This window comes from Mauremys mutica, chromosome 9 (genome assembly GCF_020497125.1).
Source record: "Mauremys mutica isolate MM-2020 ecotype Southern chromosome 9, ASM2049712v1, whole genome shotgun sequence".
Classification (NCBI taxonomy): Eukaryota; Metazoa; Chordata; order Testudines; family Geoemydidae; genus Mauremys; species Mauremys mutica.
Window position 1 is genome coordinate 74,537,214 of NC_059080.1, and position 20,449 is coordinate 74,557,662.

General features: G+C 39.2%; 1 long non-coding RNA gene across 2 annotated transcripts in view; it reads left to right on the forward strand.

Annotated features, from left to right (window-relative positions):
* LOC123377759 overlaps positions 1-18,876 on the forward strand; it is a 179,431-nt gene extending 160,555 nt beyond the window's left edge. Inside the window, exon 3 of one of the 2 annotated variants that reach the window (XR_006582314.1) lies at positions 17,631-18,876. This is a non-coding gene — a long non-coding RNA (uncharacterized LOC123377759). The remainder of the gene's footprint in view (positions 1-17,630) is intronic. The other variant, XR_006582315.1, reaches the window with a different exon arrangement.
* Positions 18,877-20,449: the final 1,573 nt, after the last annotated feature.

Below are 20,449 nucleotides of genomic sequence, written 5' to 3' on the forward strand. Positions count from 1 at the left end.
AACACACGTTTTTACTGTAACTGCACCTACTGGTTACTGTTCACATTAAAAATGTATCAGTATTTCAGGGGTCCAGTTTGCAATCCCTGTGCTGGAACATTTTCCCCGCCTGTTATTTTTACTTCTTAGGAGACGATCTGGCCCAATATGTTCTACACTTTGGATCAGGCCCTGAAGTCAATGGAAAGGCTTCCACTGACTTGTCTGGGCTCTGGATCAGGCCAGTGGGACTTCTTTACATAGCGGGTACTATTTCCTAGCAGGGCAGTTGTTACAGTTCTTACAAGGAGCTTGTACCATTTAATGCTCTAATATTTTTCATTAAACTGCAGATTATCTACTATAACATTAAAAGTATTGAAATGACAAATGATGAAGAATGCATTTTTTTTCCAGAATATTTAGACTGTTATATGAAAAATGAAGCAGTTGGAAGAGGGATTTTGGCTTGCCCCAGTTGGCAAAAGAACATTCACACATTCATTCTCAACCCTCTTCAGTGAGTAACAGCAGAAAGAATAAAAGTCCCAGATTTGCTGTGCACTGAGTGTTTATGTGCTTAATGGTATTCAACTCTATAAGCTGTAACAGAAACTTCTTTTGGTAGGTCTTTCATCTCTCTAAACAGCTTACTGCAGCCATCACAGTTAATTTTATTAGTGGCACTCAGACATAAACCCGGGGAAGTAGCAGTTTAAGAGCACATTTGCACCGAATGACTATATTGGGAATTCTAATCTCTGTCACAGTTGCTCAGGAGGGGCAGCTACTTTCTTCCTAGGTCTGAATATTTTTTAAATTTATTTTGAGCACTAGTGAGCCATATAAATGGAACACGGGGAGACAAGGCAGGAAGAGGGGGTGGGGGTGAGAGGGATTCTGTCACCTGACAAAGCCTCTTTCGTGGATTAGTTCACTGGAGGCCGTTCCACTTACTTCATCTGGCTACTAAATGTCACGCTTTCTCACTCCACATTTGCACAAACTAGAGTGGTATTTGCTGATCTATAAACTAAAATACTGCATCACCATGACTCCTGGAGTGTGAGGTAAATTACTTTCTTAAATATAAGCTGAAAACCAAAATATACTTGGCCAAATTTATCTTGGATTATACCCAAGATCTGTGTTCTATGTAAGCATATTAGATCCAAATGATTCAGCATGTGCCCCAGAATTATGTCATGCTGCCCCCACAAGCTCTGCCCCTCTCAATACCAGTCTATTCCAGTTGGGATAGTATTCTTTCCAACTGGTTGATTTTGATATTATTGTACATTCAATTTGCAGTATTTTATGTAGCCCCCAGATTTTTCAGTGTGCTGCAGATTTTTGAACTGAAAACACAGAAATGCATCATGCAAGCTATCGTGGTGGGGCAGGAGAGAGGGGAACTGGAGACAGCTGGGTAGGGGAAGCTGGTTTTGTTTGGAAAGCAGGTGGCAATTGAGACCTTTGGAACTGGGGACAGGGTGTGTTTCCTCCCAATTTTGGGCAGGGCAAAAGTGACATTAAATTCAGTGAGCTGAATTTCATCATCCCCTCCCCCGTAAATCTTAAAAGCACTGCTGTCCAATTGCACCCCAGTCCAGTATTCTTCCACTACGTTAAACAGACAGTAATGATGGCTTAGCACATTCACTTTATGCTTCTTCTAAAACCATCAACAGTAAAACAATGAGGGCATTAAATGTGTTGTCACAAAGCCTCAGAGTTAATATCCAGTGAGAAGAATTCAAGTTGTTTGCATTAGTTTGCCTTTGTTTCACATTTTGAAGGTTATCTTTGCATTCATAAGAACTTGAAAGTTTTCTTTAAACAAAAGTTTAACTTCAGGGGTCTATTCATATAGCAAATTTAAAGAGAAGGAAAATTATGTGGCAGTTTGCATGTCAACATAAATCATGATGAAACCGCTTTTAACCTGAGCTGTATTGCATGAGTTGTAAGTTAAAGCAGAATTTGGCCCAAAGCAGACCTATCCTATCTACTAATGAGGCCTCTTTTCAGGAAGCATCATTAAAGGGATGGATATATTATGAGTGGTTAACTACTGAGAAATATATATTTATTGTAGCTACTCACTAACATGAACCTACCTATAATGCCCACTAATTTAGCTAGGTAAAGCTAATATGCACTTAATACCATCCTTGCAATCAGATACTTTGGCCTTGTATATCAGGTATATATATTTTGCACTATTAGAAACCAGTGACAAGTTTTCTTCCAATATTTTGAAACTCAGAAATGACATAATTGTAGACAATTGCTATTTAGTTGAATAAATTCCATCTAATATTTGGTATCTTATTAACAGAGCTCACACCAAAATAGCATAATCAGTCCTCAAGGAAGAATTTGGGTGTTGTTAATAATTAATGTGGGACTGAGATATCTTTTCTTGTCCGTTCTATGTATATGAAAGAAAAAGCTAAGGCAAAAGAAAATTTTGTTTATCAGATCAAATTAGCTGCTGAAAAGTGGAATCACGATAATTTAGATAAATATGAACTTTGAATAAAGCCTCAAGTTGATTTAATCAGATCATAAATGCGCAATTAAGCTTAGAATTCCTTCATCAAATTTTCATGTTAGAAGATCTTTTCACTCATGCTACAACTTAGTATATTTAGTCAGCATAGCCTTGTATATTATTTATTATTTTTATTTAGAGTATTTAGGTTACTATACATTGCACCTATCAAGAGCTCTGAGGTGAGAACATATAAAGACTCAAACACAAATAATAGTCACTTTGCAGAATGTCAATAAGACACTAAAAAGAATCTCTTTGAAAAGACCATCCAAACCAACTACACTCCTGCCTTCTGTCCTATAACCCCAATCAGTCTCCGCTCCTAGGACAAGCATAGGAAACCACGAGACTCCTGAAGGTCACCTAATCTGGGCTCTGGGGACGAGGGTGGAATGTGAGTTCCAGAACTGAGGGTGCCTCATAGGGAATGCCCTGTTTTATTGAAACATATGGTGGATTTACACTGCCTTATTATCTGTTAATGAAACAAATCATCTAGTCATAGAATCAGTTCTCAGTTCAACAACAGATTGTTGTAGTATATTTATCAACATTGAATGTATATAATATGATAAATACAAAGTAACGCACACTGGAAAAAATAATCCCAACTATACAGCAAGAAGGGGATCTTGGAGTCATTGTGGATAGTACTCTGAAAACCTCTGTCCAATGTGCAGAGGCAGTCAAGAAAGCTAACAATGTTAGGAGCCATTAGGAAAGGGATCTATAATAAGACAGAAAATATCATAATGCCACTGTGTAAATCCATAGTATGCCCACACATTGAATACTGTAAGCAGTTCTGGTCACTCATCTCAAAAAAGATATAATGTATTAGAATTGGAAAAAGTATAGAGAAGGGCAACAAAATATGATTTGGGGTATGGAATAGCTTCAAGACTGAGACTGTTCAGTTTAGAAAAGAGACCTCTATCATATCCCACTTAGTTGTCTATTAAATCATGTATGGTGTGGAGAAAATGAATAAGGAAGTGTTATTTACCTCATCACATAACACAAGAACAGGGGTCACCCAATGAAATTAATAGGCAGTAGATTTAAAATCAATATAAGGAAGTGCTTCTTCACACAATGCACAGTCAACCTCTGGAATGCGTTGCCAGGGGATGTTGTGAAGGCCAAAAGTATAACAGGGTTAAAAAAATGAATTGGAGAAGTTCACAGAACTTAGGTACATCAATGGCTATTAGCCAAGATGGTCAGGGATGCAAACTCATAGCCTCTGACCGCCAGAAACTGGGCCTGGAAGACAGGGGGTGGATCACTCGATAATTGCTTTTTGATTCCCAATTCATTTGTAGACTCCTAAATAAGTATCCTGATTTTTCAGAGAGGCTAGGCATCCACAGTTCTCACTGAAGTCAATGGACGCTGTGACTGCTCAGCATCTTTTAAAAGTTAGGCCACTTTTATTTAGGTGCCTAAATATGACCTGTTGTGCCTAAATTCAGTCACCCAATTTTGGCCTTAACCATTCTCCTTTAGTTTCCCTATCAGTAAAACAGGAATAATAATAATAATATACTTGCCCACCTCAGAGGACTATCATGACAGTGAATTGGTATTTGTAAAGCACTAGAAGTATTTTTATCAGTGCTAATTTAATTGAATTCCACAGAATTCACTGAGTCACCATAGAACCCTGGCTTGTTTTGATAATTCTTCCTTTCAAAATATTTCTAGATGCTGGTAACTACACAGCATAAGCAGCCAGGTTCCACTTCTCAGGAGAAAGAGGGCTGCCATTTTCTATAAAATAAGCTACGTTAAATTGATTCTTGTACCATGTTCATCACTTGGTGTCTGAGTCAGATACATTGATGGATGCCCCTGAGAATAATTTTGTTAATGCACAGAGCCCAGAAGAGTTATCAGCCTGGCCCTGTATATTGTGGTGTGATCAGAGGGGACTGGAGCTGATGAAGTGAGATGAGGACAAAAAACTTAGTAAAAGTCAAGGACAGGAGTTTCAAAAGCTTCTAAAAGACTTAGGAGCACAAGTCCCATTGAAAGTCACTGAACATGTGTTTCTAAATTGCTTAGGTGCTTTTGAAAATCCCACTTCTAATTCTCACCTGTACCCAATGTCTGCTGGGCACAGAACTGAGGGCAGGCACAAATGAGCTGGCTGTGTGACTTCTTGATCTTGAGGTTAGATCTGCATTATCCCCAGCTCTGTTTAGTTTTAAAGTATGCTGGCTGGCTGTGGCCCCCAGAAGCTATTATGCCAAATGAAAATAGCAGAGTACTAGCATTCCAATCACATCCTCTTGCCCCAATACTCTCCCTCCATGAGGGCCTGTACGAGTGTGGGGTGTGAATTAACTTTGTTCCGTGTATGCCAGCTGGGGAGATCCTGTGTCTTCCTTATCTCTTTGCATCATCTGAGCAAGTAAAAAAGGTCAGAACAAAGGGGAGATTATGACCCTAAGGCTGGTTCTGCTAGTTGGCAATCTCAGAGGAGAGGCTAAGGTTTGGAAGGACATAGGAATCAGATTATTGTTTTACTGGTAGAGATGATCCTAGCAGATCTGGGACACAGCACATACTGGACTGGTGCTGGGATGCTTGCACTGCTGCAGCTTGTGCTGTGTCTATTCTGTAGAGAGGACTTCTCTCCAGGACTGTCAGTCTGACTTCTTTCACAAGAACTGATTACGGGAGTCATCAGTATGGATGTATGGAGTTACTTTCACGAGTACAGAAATAATTAGAGAAAAAGGAACAAAAATATTTGTTATGGATATTCTATGTTACAAAGTAAACCAAAGGCTTCTTCTGTAAATCAGTTGGGAACAGATCTTTTCAGTTGCAACTTTTTTGTTGCATCAAAAACTTTCTTTCTTCAAACATTGAGATGAAAACACTGTGTTGAAATACACTTTATGTTATTGACTATCAATAAAGCTATAGTAATTCTGAAATACTATTCAGTGGGTAAATGTATTATTATTGGATACTTCTGTTTGTGGGCAAAATGTGACAATATTATTTTTAAAAGGCAAAACCAAAAACAGAGAGAGAAGGGTTGAAAGAGCAAAGTATTTTCCAGCTTTTTCCTAGGAGAGTTTTTGGAGGCTTATGCTTTTTCTGTAGGTGTAAACAGATGTCTCACCTGTAAAATTGCAAAGCCTGCCTAGAAAATGCATCCTCCAGATAAGTTCTCATACTTTAAATTGAGTTCCAACATGGCATAAGGAAGCACATTTAAGGACTGTGCTTTCTTTTCATCATAGAAAACCTAAAGCTAATCCAGAGGGGGGGGAAAGGACAGATTTTTTCTTTGCTTTTGAATAATATGAAAAACCATTGTAGTGAACAGACTTAAACATGACCCCAACCTCTTGATCTCTGTCCCCCAACCCAACAATGGTATCCATTCATTCCTTAACCTTATTTCTTTTTCTACACTGCTTAATAGGGGCCATGCTCAGATTACAGTGTACTTCAATCAATGCTTTTAAAAAGCACTCGTTTCAGCATTTTGCTACTTTATAATCAACCATGAAGCCTACCAAATGCACTCTTATATATCATCTGCTGCACATTTTACTTACCATTAAATACTGGCCTACTTCCCAACAATGAATTCTAAAAATCCTGCATGCAGTATGGATAAAATACTTGCTTTCTTTTATCTTGGAGAGTTGCCTCTATAAAAGGTGCAGTCTTTCATGACTCTTACTCATAGTTAGAAATTGTCTGAAATTCTAGATAGCTGGTAAATGCTAATTCCCAGAGACAGTTTTCTTAGCTAGAAATTTATACTTTTGCTACAGAAATTTCTGTTCCCCACATAATTTCCCTCCATCTTTTTTTTTTCTTAAAATAAGGTCTCTAATCCGATCTGCTTGGATTCTGCAGCACCCATATCACTGCAGTTCCCATCACTGTGAGATCTGAGTGGTAAGACTGAGAGTTCTGAAAAGTAAGCTGGTGCAGTAGGTTTTTAGTTTTTGCATTTTATTTAATTAGAGAGAAAAACTGATGGTTCTGAAATATCAGTATCCTCACTACAGTTTATTTTTATCCATATTAGAAATGTAGGGCCTGATCCTCCACTCCTCTCTGGATGAGTCAAGCAGCATAAATGTGGCTTATACATTCATAGATTCCAAGGCCAGAAGGGACCATTGTGATCATCTAGTCTGACCTCCTGTATAACAGGCCAGAGAACTTCCCCAAAATAATTCTTAGAGCAGATCTGTTAGAAAAAATCCAATCTTGATTTAAAAATTGCCAGTCATGGAGAATCCACCATGACTCTTGGTAAATTGTTCCAATGCTTAATTATTCTCACTATTAAAAAATTAAGCCTTGTTTCCAGTTTGAATTTGTCTAGCTTCTATTTCCAGCCTTTAGCAGAGAAACGTATAACATGATCTAGATTGAAGAGCCCATTATTAAATATTTGTTCCCCATGTAGGTACTTATAGACCGTAATTAATTCGCCCCTTAACCTACTCTCTGCTAAGGCAAATAGATTGAGGTGATTAGTCTATCACTATAAGGCATGTTTTCTAATCATTCTTGTGGCTCTTCTCTGAACCCTCTTCAATTTGTCAACATCCTTTTTTGAATTGTGGGCATCAGAACCGCATGTAGTATTCTTGCAGCAGTCACACCAGAACCAAATACAGAGGTAAAATAACCTCTCTACTCCTACTCGAGTCCCCTGTTTATGCATCCATTGTGCTTATGCATCCCCTGTTTATTCATTAGTCCTTTTGTCCACAGCATCGCTCTGGGAGCTCAAGTTCAGCTGATTACCCACCATGACCCCCAAATCTTTTTCAGAGTCATTGCTTCCCATGATAGAGTCCCCCATGCTGTTAGTATGGCCTATAAGCTTCTTTGGTTCAAGATGTATATATTTACAGTTAGCCATATTAAAATACACATTGTTTGCTTGTGCCCACTTTACCAAGCAATCCAGATCACTCCGTAGTAGTGGCCTGTCCTCTTCATTGTTTACCATTCACCCCGTTTTTCTTGTGATCTTCAAACTTTGTCAGTAATGATTTTACATTTTCTTCCAGGTCATTGATAAAAATGTTAAGTAGCATAGGGCCAGGAAGAGATCCCTGGGGGGATCTCACTAGCAATACACACACTCAGTGATTATTCCCTGTTTACAATTAGATTTTGAGACCTATCAGTTAGCCAGCTTTTAATACATTTCACATGTGCCATGTTAATTTTATATCGTAGTTTTTTAATCAAAATGTCATGCAGTACCAAGTCAAATGCCTTCCAGAAGTTTAAGGCTATTACATCAACACTATCAACCAAACTTCATCAAAAATATATATATCAACTTTGACAAGATTGAGCCCTGTGAGGAATTCCTTTATGTAGGGGAATATTCTGGTGTTATGAACCACCATAGCACCTTTTACAATCTGGTCTACAGCATATGTCCAAGGACAAAGAGAGTGTCTTTCTATCCCCAGAGATCCTGGAATGGTCCCTGCAGGCCAGTGATAATGGGCTTAATAGAAGGCAGCCTTCAGACTACACTGTTTCACACCGGGGACCATGCCAGTACCTAGGATCAGGTCATTACAACAGTGGTTTAAAGCTAGCTTTGTCCTCTAAAACCTTCAGCACTGAGCACAACTTGGCTGATCTAGAGAATCTGGGATGTAATGCCCAGGACATATGGCTTGATGATGAAAATAAGTTAGGAGGTGCCATACTGAAATTATCTACTCGGTATGGTTATGCAGAAGGGTGTTGGAATCTAGCCCTAAACAAAAATGCAATGTGAACTGCATTGCTTTTAGCGAAACATCATACAACATACACCTATTATACAGCATACTCAGGAACACTAGTTTTTATTTTTGCTCTATTCAACTGACTGATATCAAGGGAATATTTTAATCACGCTTAACCACTTCAAGGAATTTGGTTGGTAGCAGGTGATTTTTTTGTTCTGAAATCCTAAACAAATAGATTATTTATTTTATTTTATTTGTTTAGGAAAAATAGTTAACAAACCATAACAGAGGAAAAAAATAGTGGGTATAGCCCTTAAAGAGCCACAAGGTAGGTCTCTTGCAGTGGGAGATCAATGTAAAATGAGAACAAGGCCCATATATATATTTCTCCCCAAACTCATATTCTTGATGCAGTTGTTTTTATTCCATTAAAAATCTGTGAGCAAAAATAAACAAAAAGAAAATTTGGAGTAAAAACTTTGCATGAAGGTTAGATTATCCAGGAGAGCAAATGGTATCCTTCCTCAGCTGCAGGAAAATATGGGGAGCTACTGTCTCCATCTCATTCCCTCTGTAATGACCCTCTTATTCTGAAGATGCAATGATTTTTACATCCAACTTCCACAGTAAATTTTTATTGTTAATTTTGTGTAGCAGTAAGCGTAGAAGTTACTGTTTACATAGCGTAAAACATAGCAGCCATTGTGGTGTTTATCATCCATGAAGCTCATTTCACATCTCATCTAGTATATGAATGAAATATGAAAATAATTGTTTTTCTAGTATATCGGAGATAGAATGGCTCACAATTAAAGGGAATGGCCAGGGTAATATTCAGTCTTTGTGTCCTTATTTCAATCATCAGCAAAGAAAAGGAAAAAAATGTCCCCCTCTTCACAAGCATCCATATTTCTATACTGATATATTTCTCACACAGATTCATGATGAGTCTTAAGATACTAGCCTCACTGAGAGAGCTTGTTTTTTTCTCTCTATAGAGTATCTAATTTTATGGCTTTGAATAGCTAGACAAATTCAGATGGGAAATAAAGTGTCAATTTTTAATGGTGAGGGTAATTAACCATTGGAAAAACTTAGCATGAGTTTCGGTGGATTCTCCATGACTTGGCAATTTTAAAATCAAGATTAGTGGTTTTTCTAAAAAATCTGCTCTATAGGGATTATTTTGGGGGAACTTTTATGTTAATCAGAGGGCCAGACTAGATGATCAAAAGTGTCTGACCTGGCCTTAGAATCAAAGAATCTATAAATACTAGCAATGAAAATGGAAACAATAATTAGAAGATTGCCTCTCAGCCTACCAACAAATCACAATGGGCCAGATGTTGATACTCTTAAGCACATTGAGCAGCAGTACCTTACTCCAAGTAGTCCTGTTGAACTTGATGTGACTGCTGGAGGATATACTGCTCAAAGGGAGAAGTTCAGTACCTTAGAAAATACAGATAATTTATCTCCGGTGAGGAATTGATGATATTCAGGTGTCATGTAGTGTCCAAGAGGTGGTGCTCTGAGGGTTGTGGAGTAACTGTAGTTGGTTCTAATTTTTGTTTGTGTTTGGGTGGCTGTCGTCAGGTGTTTTTTTTTAATAATTATTTTGGATTTCTTTCATGCTTTCTAGATAACTTTCTGGCTTTTTTTCCTCCAGTTGGTGGGAACATGTTGATTTTTCATTTGAGGTGGTTCCTTTTGTGGGTTTTATGGCTTATTACGACAATCTGTAACCCACTAACCCCCTCTTTTTTCCTATGACTGCAGAGATGTTAATAGGCCACTTTATCTTGAATGATCCCTTCTAATATGTGCTAACTACTTAAGCTAAACAATCTATCCCACCTATTCCACCAGGCTAAAATAGGGAAAGAACAAGTTAAAAATTACTTAGACAAGTTAGATGTCTTGAAGTCACCAGGGCCTGATGAAATGCATCCTAAAATACTCAAGGAGCTGACTGAAGAGATGTCTGAGCCATTAGCAATTATCTTTGAAAAGTCATGGAAGATGGGAGAAATTCCAGAAGTCTGGAAAAGGGCTAATATCATGCCAATTTATAAAAAGAGAAATAAGGACAAGCCAGGGAATTACAGACCAGTCAATTTAACTTCTGTACCTGGAAAGATAGTGGAGCAAATAATTAAGCAAACAATTTGCAAACATCTAGAAGATAATAAGGTGGTAAGTAACAGTCAGCATGGATTTGTCAAGAATAAATCATGTCATATCAACCTGATAGCTTTCTTTGACAGGGTAATAAGCTTTGTGGATAGGGGGAAGCAGTAGATGTGGTATATCTTGACTTTAATAAAGCTTTTAATACTATCTCACATGACCTTCTCATAAACAAACTAGAGAAATGCAACCCAGATAGAGCTACTATAAGGTAGGTGCAAAACTGATTGGAAAACAATTCCCAGAGAGTAGATATCAGTGGTTCACAGTCATGCTGGATGGGCATAACGAGTGGGGTCCCGCAGGAATCAGTCCTGGGTCTGGTTATGTTCAATATCTTCATCAATGATTTAGATAATGGCATAGAGAGTACACTTATAAAATTTGTGGATGATAGCAAGCTGGGAGGGGTTGCAAGTGCTCTGGAGGATAGGATTATAATTCAAAATTATCTGGACAAACTGAAGTAAATAGGATGAAATTCAATAAGGACAAATGCAAAGTATTCCACTTAGGAAGGAACAATCAGTTGCACACAGACAAAATGGGAAATGACTGCCTAGGAAGCAGTACTTTGGAAAGGAATCTAGGGGTCAGAGTGGAACACTGTTGCAAAAAAAGCTAACATCATTATGGGATGCATTAGCAGGAGTGTTGTAAGCAAGACACGAGAAGTAATTCTTCTGCTCTACTCCGTGCTGATTAGGCATCAACTGGAGTATTATGTCTAGTTCTTGGAGCCATATTTCAGCAAAGATGTGGACAAATTGGAGAAAGTCCAGAGAAGAGCAACAAAAATGATTAAAGGTCTAGAAAACATGACCTATGAGGGAAGTTTGAAAAAATTGGGTTTGTTTAGTCTGGAAAAGAGAAGACTGAGAGGGCACATGATAAGTTTTCAAGTACATAAAGATTGTTGCAATGAGGAGGGAGAAGAATTGTTCTTCTTAGCCTCTGAGACTAGAACAAGAAGCAGTGGGCTTAAACTGCAGCAAAGGAGTTCTAGGTTGGACATTAGGAAAAGCTTCCTGTCAGGGTGGTTAAGCACTGGGATAAATTGCCTAGGGAGGCTGTGGAATCTCCATCATTGGAGATTTTTAAGAGCAAATTAGACAAACACCTGTCAGAGATGGTGTAGATTATATTTAGTCCTGCCACGAGTGCAGGAAACTGGACTAGATGACCTCTCGAGGTCCCTTTCAGTCCTATGAGTCCATGATTTTTCTGTGACTCTGGAAATAGTTTTCCCAGATCTGAAGAAGAGCTGTGTGTGGCTTGAAAGCTTGTCCCTCTCACCAACAGAAGTTGGTCCAATAAAAGATATTGCCTCACCCACCTCTCTACCAGTATTAGAGTTTGTTCCAGAGGTACCTGGGGGTTGGTAGGGAGATGTGATAGAATCTAATGAAATTTTGTATCAGATTGTAGCAGAGAAGGTAAATATTTTAAAAGGAAACAAAAAGATGAGGCTGAGCACTGTGGCATATTGAGCGGCTGGACCATGTACAGTAGATGCAGAAGGTAAATGAACACACTCACTCAAAATAAAAACCTAGGATTGTACTATCAGAGTGGAATTTAAGATAAGAATGGTAAAGTCAGGTAGTGAATAATTGACTGAGGAATATTTGTGAGTTGTACTTTGAGATGAAAAGAAGAACTGGATATATATTTTTCTGCTTGGGAGAAGAATGGATTTTATTTCTGACATGACTTCCATTGTAAACATAGTCATTATAACTCAATCCGTTATAACTCTGAAAATGATTCGCTCCTGAGGGCATCTCTTTGATGAAGTTTAGAAAGTCTTTTGAAAAGTTTGGAAGAGCACTCTACATTACTTTATAGTATTCAGATTATAATTGTAGTGCAAGTGTGATAAAGAATATTAGGAGAACGGATTTGGTTGCATGCCTCAGTATATTTAAACCAAGAGAGCTCAAGGCTTGCCTTTATGTCTTTCCATGTATCTATTATACATCAAAGGAACATTGTGGTTGTGCTATAAACCAAGAAAATTCACAATTAAGGGTAAGACATAATATCTGTGCTCCAACATGATCTAAGGCACAATGAGGCTCATTAGAAATTCATTAAGGAGCTCACCCTGCAATCCTTAGTTAGTGTGTAGGGGTACAACACTGTATACTACAGCAGTGCTGAATTTGTCCCAAGGTTTAAATGTTTGACATCACTGTAGGATTTGCATGACTAAGGATTCCAGGGTCAAGCACTAAAGCTGAGTCTAGGTGTTGCAGAACAAATCTGTTTTCTGTCAGTGTGCCTGTGTTTCCTTATCTTTCTTCTTTTCACAGCTAAGTAAGAGTTATATTACAGTTTTTCTGTTCAGATCAGATTTAGTTCTAGTCTAATCAATATGGGTGTGATGCAATGTCCATTGAACTCTATGGGAGTCTTACCACTGACTTCAATGGACTTTGGATCAGGCACAATGAGAGCCTTGAGTGAGGGAGGATTAAATCAGATGTCTCTGCTGAAGCTTGGAGAAGTGTAAAATATTCTAAAAATATAAAAGCAGCAAAGAGTCCTGTGGCACCTTATAGACTACCAGACTGAGCTTTCGTGGGTGAATACCCACTTCGTCAGATGCATGACATGAAAGCTCATGCTCCAATACGTCTGTTAGTCTATAAGGTGCCACAGGACTCTTTGCTGCTTTTACAGATCCAGACTAACACGGCTACCACTCTGATTCTAAAAATATAGTTACTGCATTGGTACAGCAGCAGGACTTCGTTTATAAATAATGAACAAAATTGTGACTTGGGCTAACAGCAGATGGATTACTTATTTGGCATATCTGGTCAAGCCAAGCCACAATGTTGTTATCAACAGTGTTCAAGGCATGAAGACCTCCAGGAAGTCAAATCATTTTTCAGTCCTCAACAATGTGTGTCATGGTTTGTGGCTGCCCACATTGACATAGTGGACTGATTCTAAAACACCACTGAAATTCTGCTGCAGCACAAATTGCATTTCTGGTACAAAACTGTTTGAGAAGGGTCCACTGCCTTTGTGGTAAATCAAACTCAGGTTGCCGTTGAGTGGGGGTCCCAGACAAGATAATTATTTGTCACTTTCTCTTTGGACTATGAAACTTGCCATGCACCTACTACAAATCCCTCAATTGGTAAACTTATCCACAGCAGGTGCCATGAAGGCAGACCTGTGGATTAAACAAGTCTTTAGTTAATGGGACATGTGACATAGCACAAAATTTCATCACAAGCTTTGCTATGCTTTCCTCTCTGCAAACACTGGGTGGAGCAATATTGCAGAGAACCAGTAACCATGGTAGAGGAGTAGATTTAAGTGTGCTTGAAATAATACACATGATGGAATTAAGTTGTGTGGTGATCATCTTTGAGTGAGCTGAGTGATCTCATACTGCAGTACTCCACTGGTGAGTAACAGCGTGCCAAGGCTGAAGTGTGTAAAGTTTGGGTGTTGGAGCCCCATGTCGTTCAGGTCAATTTTCCAAGCCCGTTGTTGGCATTTTGACCTTAGTCGCTGTCTTTGTAAGATGGCCGTGATATGGGAAAGTTCTATCCAGCGTGACACCTAGATAGACCAGATGTGAATTACGCTTTATTCGCTGACCATTGAGAACTATATTCAGCTCTCTGCCCGCTTGTGCATAATGTAAGTGGAAGACACTTGACACAGTCTTACTTCTACTTGTTATCAGGAGCCACCAATGACAATAATCGACATAGCCACCATATTTGTATTCAAAACACTCTCAAGTGGTTGAATTGCCTGGGTGTAAAGGAGTGCACAATTTGGCCAATGGCTTCTTGCACATATTAAAACCATCTTTTAAAGACACCCAGTTTAAGGTGGCGGCAATTCAGCCATAAGAAAATAGCCATTAACATCAGTGTGCTACTCATCCAAAAGGTCATAGATTATGGCTACATGATTGAGGAAAATGTATTAAATAGAAAGACTTGCCTGGAGCACATAATAAAATGAAATAAAACTGAAAAGCTGTGGAGTTGACTGTGAGCTGGAGAGCACATGCCTGGATTCTCAAGTTTTTAGCCATTCATACTTATAGCAATGTAGCACTGTAGTTATTTAAGATTTATCTTGCAATTAGTCTCTTTAGTCTCTTGTGGGGGCAGATGGACTCAGCACCCTGTGAGCCTTTCAACTAATATTTTTAATATAAAACAAAAATAAGCCTGAGGAATTGAATGAGGGAGGCATCATTTGATTGCTAGTTCTAATTGTGTTTTAAACACATGTTCAGGATGTCCATAACCATTTACTACCCATTCCTGGTTGATAGACTCTTCTTAAGGTCAGCTAGGGAAAAACCATTTATTGCATTCATTTGTTTCCAACTTTCCATCTAAATTAGGGATGGTTCTGTAGACGTAACATAACATACTGATCAAACAAAGAAAGCCCAGTAAGGTTGTACATTGTTATGAATATCAGTAGGGAGTTGGCATTCTTTCTGAGTTTTAACAAACAATTATTCAATCAAGATTTGTTCCAGTGAAATCATAGGGATGCTCTGTTCAGTGCCTGGATCTCATGTGCCCAGAGGAGAACAGGAAGTTAAACGACTGATTGTCAGTTCATCTGAACAGTCACAGAATCTTAGTCTCCTCTCATTTATGAACATTTTACAGCAGTGTAACTCCATTAACTATAATGGAGGTCAGCTCCTATACCAATGTCAGAGACAGTATAATCGGTCCCACAGTTTGTACGCTCTATACCGCTGTTATGAAGAACCCTCTGGTCTCAATGGACCACTTTATCTGGCTTATATCTGGCTGACTAAAATCCAGTGAGCCAGAACAAAGAAAGATTAATATGTTACAGGACAAGGTTGAATCAAAGCAGGGCCACCCAGAGGGGGGGGCAAAGGGGGCAATTTGCCCCGGGCTCCGCAGGGGCCCCCAAGAGAACAGTGGAGGCTCCCGCCTCCGCCCCGCTCCTGGAGCCTCAGCGCATCAAGCGCCGAGTCTCCGCCGGGGCCCCTGAGCCCCGCCCCGCTCAGAGCCGCGTGGTCAGGGGGCGGGGCTGGGAGCTCCAGGCTGAGCCCCGCTCCCTCCCCACGCGGCTCTGAGCGGGGCGGAGCTCAGGCCTCGCCGGCCACACGCTGCGGCTGTTCCGGCGAGGCGCTGAGGCTCCGGGTGAGGAGGGAGCCGGTGGTAAGAGGCTGGGGCCGGGGCGAGGGGGAAGCGGGACCCGCCGCCGAAGCGCAGCCCGGTCTTCGGTGGCGGGGGCCCCGTTCCGGGACCCGCCGCCGAAGTGCCCCGAAGACCCGCGGCGGGGACCCCCCACCCCTGCCGAATTACCGCTGAAGACTGGGCTGCACTTCAGCGGCGGGTCCCGCTTCGGCGGTAATTCGGCAGTGGGGGGCTCCCGCCGTGGGTCTTCGGGGCACTTTGGCGGCGGGTCCCGGAACGGAAGGGCCCCCCACCGCCAAAGACCCCGGGCCCCCGGAATCCTCTGGGCGGCCCTGAATCAAAGACACAAATTTCTCCTTCTAGTTATGCTCCTGCAACCCTATAGAAATCAATGAAATTGTATGAGTGTAGCTGACCACACGATTTGGCCTGTTAACTCTGCCTTAGAGAAGGGAACAGCATGGAATACCACTAATTAGATATTCTGTGGCTGCTGAAATTGAACATTCACCTCTGCAGCTTTGGAATATAGACAACCCATTCAGCCGTTTTAGCCAGAGAAGAGCATGAAAAACCTATATTGCCCTTTTTTGATCTTTCTTCCAAGAAATAAAGCAGCATCTGTTATGATCAAACTTTATTTCTCACTTCCTGAGAAACTGTGATGTTCAAGCGCAAATAAATAAATAAATATGTATCTACAAATATTGCCAAAGTTCTAAACCTCAAAGTAGGGAGTATTCAAGAAACTGCTGACCTACTCTTAAGTTATAATAATGTTTTTCAAATACTCCAAGCCACAGAAGTACTGTAGATTCCAAAAACGGGAACATGAAGAGGCACTATAAATAGAAAACAAACCATCATACAGCTGCAATGAAAGAGTGTCTATTTTCTTTCTCTTTTCTAAAGGAGTTTTGCAGGACTATTGCTCTGAATAAGCATTCAACAAAATAATTTTGCAGTCTGTGGGGTGTATTCTGTTTTTGAATGCCAAAAAACCTCAACCCATTTAACAACAATTTTTTCATTTCATGGAATAATTTGCTCTTTCCATTTAAAATAAAATGGAACTACACAGGTGCCACAACGGGAATAGAATGGATTTTAACAGATCATAACTCATTCTTATGACATGATAGAACACAAGTTATTCTTTTGAAAAAGCACAGTAATGAGGGCAGCTGGAAGATCTTCTTAGATCAACACTTTAGCCCCAGTTTTTTCTGAAGTAATAGTTAAGACAAACAGGTTCCTATGTATCTTTCCCTTTCCCCATTGTCGGCCAACATATTCCTAAGCACATTTTATTGAATTACACTAGAGTTTCTTGTTTAACTGATTATGGCAAACAAACTCAGTAAGGTTCTATAAAAATGAATGGGAAAATGCTAATCAAGATTTGCCACATAAGACGTATATGGTCACTAAAAGCATCAGGGGAAGCTAATCTAAGGGGCTCATTTTCTCACAGCATTCAAGATAATAGAATGGATGAAATTAAACATCATATTAAACATGGAAACTGCCAATAGACATCAAGCTTGCAGGAATTATATCATTGTAGGTTTGTGGGTCAGATGATCAGAGTTAGATATTAATTAGCAGTTGTGTTCAAACATTTGCATATGCTTATCAAATGCACACAAGTCAGGTATTTGTGCCTGACCTGCACAGTCAGACCCCTTTCTATCTACATGTTTGGGCATGTGTCTGATTCCCCGCCCGCCCTATGAATGCATAATTTAAGCCTATGCCTAGTACCTGGACAATTATACAGACCCAACTGAAAATCTGGCTCACTTGTTTTAACAGATTGGTGCTCAGGCATGATCAATCACAGACACACACACAGAAAACTAACAAGGTTTTGTACTTTTCAAGTAGTGTCCACCCCTAGATTTTGCTGCAATAGAAATATATAGGGGAGGCTGCTGGTCCTTACTTCAGATTTGCTAATGTGGTTCTCTCTCCTGGAACCAGCAGGATCACAGGAAAAAGAAGTACTGAAAAATAGCCAGTGACCATCTACTTCTTCCAGAGACAGCACGATCAGGAAGAGGGCTGAGAGCAGCTTGCTTTGGAGATAACCTGATCAGGAACCATTTTACTGGATGCAGAGCTCTCTAGCTGCTTCTTCCGAATTACCTCCCACCACTCCAGCCTCTGAGTCCATCCATCTGCAGTCTCTCTCACTGGCTTTCCAGATGATGGCTATCAGCACCTGGATCCTTATTTGGTATTTGATGGCAGTAATAGTGGGTATTCATTACCCAGGTGAATCCAAAATTTGTGGATTAGCCCTAGCCTTGTTTAAAGTAATTGTTAGATTAAACTCTTGTCCATGAACTGAAGAGACATTATTGGTTCTGTTGCAGATCGCTAATTCTGGGGGGGAAACAGTCCGACTGCCAATTCAGATTTCACTGACTTAAAAATACATTAGCTCTGGAAAGCAACGCTGCTTACATGAAAAAAGGAAATAGCAGAAATGTTTATGTTTCAGTAACAGTTACTTTGCAACCTAGAGGAATTTACTAAATGAACAGCAGTTTAGGGTCTTCAAGGCTTAGCAATGCGAATAGTATCTAATGCATTTGAATAAGAAGCAGTTACAAGAGTAAGCTGAGTGGTGCAACAGTCTGTATATTTTATTTTCTGACAGACTTATAATTGGATTGATGAGTAGCCTGGAGCTCCAGGTACTGTAAGAGAAATGGGTGGCAAAGAAGATAGGTAAACGAGCAGCAAGAAATCTCAACAGATACGAAATTCTAAGTTCTCGATTTAAAATCACTACTTCAAGGCAAAGGACGAGAAAAGTCTATTTTGATCTTATTATGGTTTGACAAAACTCTCCATCACTGAAGTATAAAAGACAGACTAATTATATGAAAGCAATGATTTTTTTTTGGTTTGCTATAAAACTAATTATAAAACAGCTTTTAATAAAAAATTCTGTGCCAAAGCCAATACATTTTATATTGTCCATTGTAAAATAATCCTTGATGTTGTAGTTTTTAATTCTTAATCAAAGTATTCATTTAGACTCTATAAAGGAAATTAAGGTGTCATATGTAACTGATTTTGTGGACAATATTTTCTTTGTAGATAGCCTGAAGATATGAAATACCTGCATTAATATGGCATGGGTGTTAACAGAGGGGTGTCTTCACAATAATGTGAGCACTTCCGTACTCTTTAATTATGATACTGGGTGTCAGACTGTACCTAAGATGTGCTAAGCCTTAAAAAAAAATATTTTAAAATTAAAGATTTTATTTTAAAATTAAAGATTTTATTTAGTAAACCTTATTGAGCCTTACCCCTAATCTTGGTCATCCTTATTAAATCTTGAAATTGAGATAAATATTTAAATGAAAGGAAATGAAAAGATATAAGAGACAACAGAAATCTGTTAAAAATAGTTAAGAATAATTTCCAAAGATTAAGAATATTTTATACTGACCAAACCTGAAACGGGGGGAAGGGGGCTAAAAATAGTTGCCAGCTTGATTTTTAACTTGTAGGTTTAGAATTTTACTAAAAATTTCAAAAGTTGTGTTAGTTTTTAGCTGCTCAAATCTCATTGTCTTTAATAGGGCGTGTACACTTAAAAAGTCTTTGTGATACTTTGGAAATGCAGATTTAAAGGGACAGTATTTAATAAAAGGAAATAACATGATAACTCTGCTCATCTGAGTTACTTATTAATTTAAGTTATCCTTCCAGGGTGAAACATAAGTGACTGTTGATTTGGGTGCCTCAAGTTTTGGAGTGCAACCTAAGGTATCATAAAGGGACCTGATTTTCAGAAAGTGCTGAAGAACAGCCATCAGAAAATCAGGTTCCTTTTATGCTGTCCTATGTTGAGCACATAAAATTATTAGAATTTTTAAATTTTTAAATTATTGGCCATAATTTCTGTTCTTTTGAACAACTTGTTATTTTTGCCCACTAATTGTATTGACAGAGCAACGTTTTTGCTGACAGCTACATAAGATCGCAATAGTTGTTGCTGTTACTGCTTATAATTTGTTTAGTGCTGAGCATGTACTTGACTCTGTCTTAATACTTGTGTACTGAACTATCTCTGCCCTGAAGAACTTACACTACACATCCCTTGGGCCAAACTCCAATTACTTTATTCACCTTGAGTATCACCTCACTCCACATGCAGGCCCACTGACATTAATGGGCCACATGTAAAGTAAGAGTATTGGAATCTGGCCCATATAAAGCAAGATTCACACGGACATCCAAAGGTGAGAGTTAACTTGAAAGATGAATTTGGACTGGAACAGATGCAAAAAAGGGCTAAGAGGATGATCAGAGGACTAAGGAGCCTATCTGTGAGAGGACTGTAAAAGGTCTTTAATTGTTTAGTTTGGGAAAATGAAGGTTGAGAGGGGATATTATTGCTGTCTATGAATACGTTCACAGGGGTGAGCACCAGAGAGGATGAAGAGCTATTTAAGCTAAAGGACAAAGTTGGCGCAAGAACAAATGGGTAAAAACTGGCCATGAATACATTTAGGCTGATAATTAGATGAAGATTAAAAATCATCAGAGGAGTGAGATTATGGAGCAGTCTTCCAATAGGAGTTATGATGGGGTTACCTGTGACAAGTGACCAACTCGATGACCCAGGAAGTTCTTTCCATCCTTATGTCTTATATTCTTGTTTTAGGGATGCTGTTGAAAATGAAAGTAGAGTTTGAGCCAAATACTGTATTTGTCCTGCATTTTTAGATCTGAAATGGGTCGCTGTCCCAACAAAATTACATAGAAATGTTTTCACT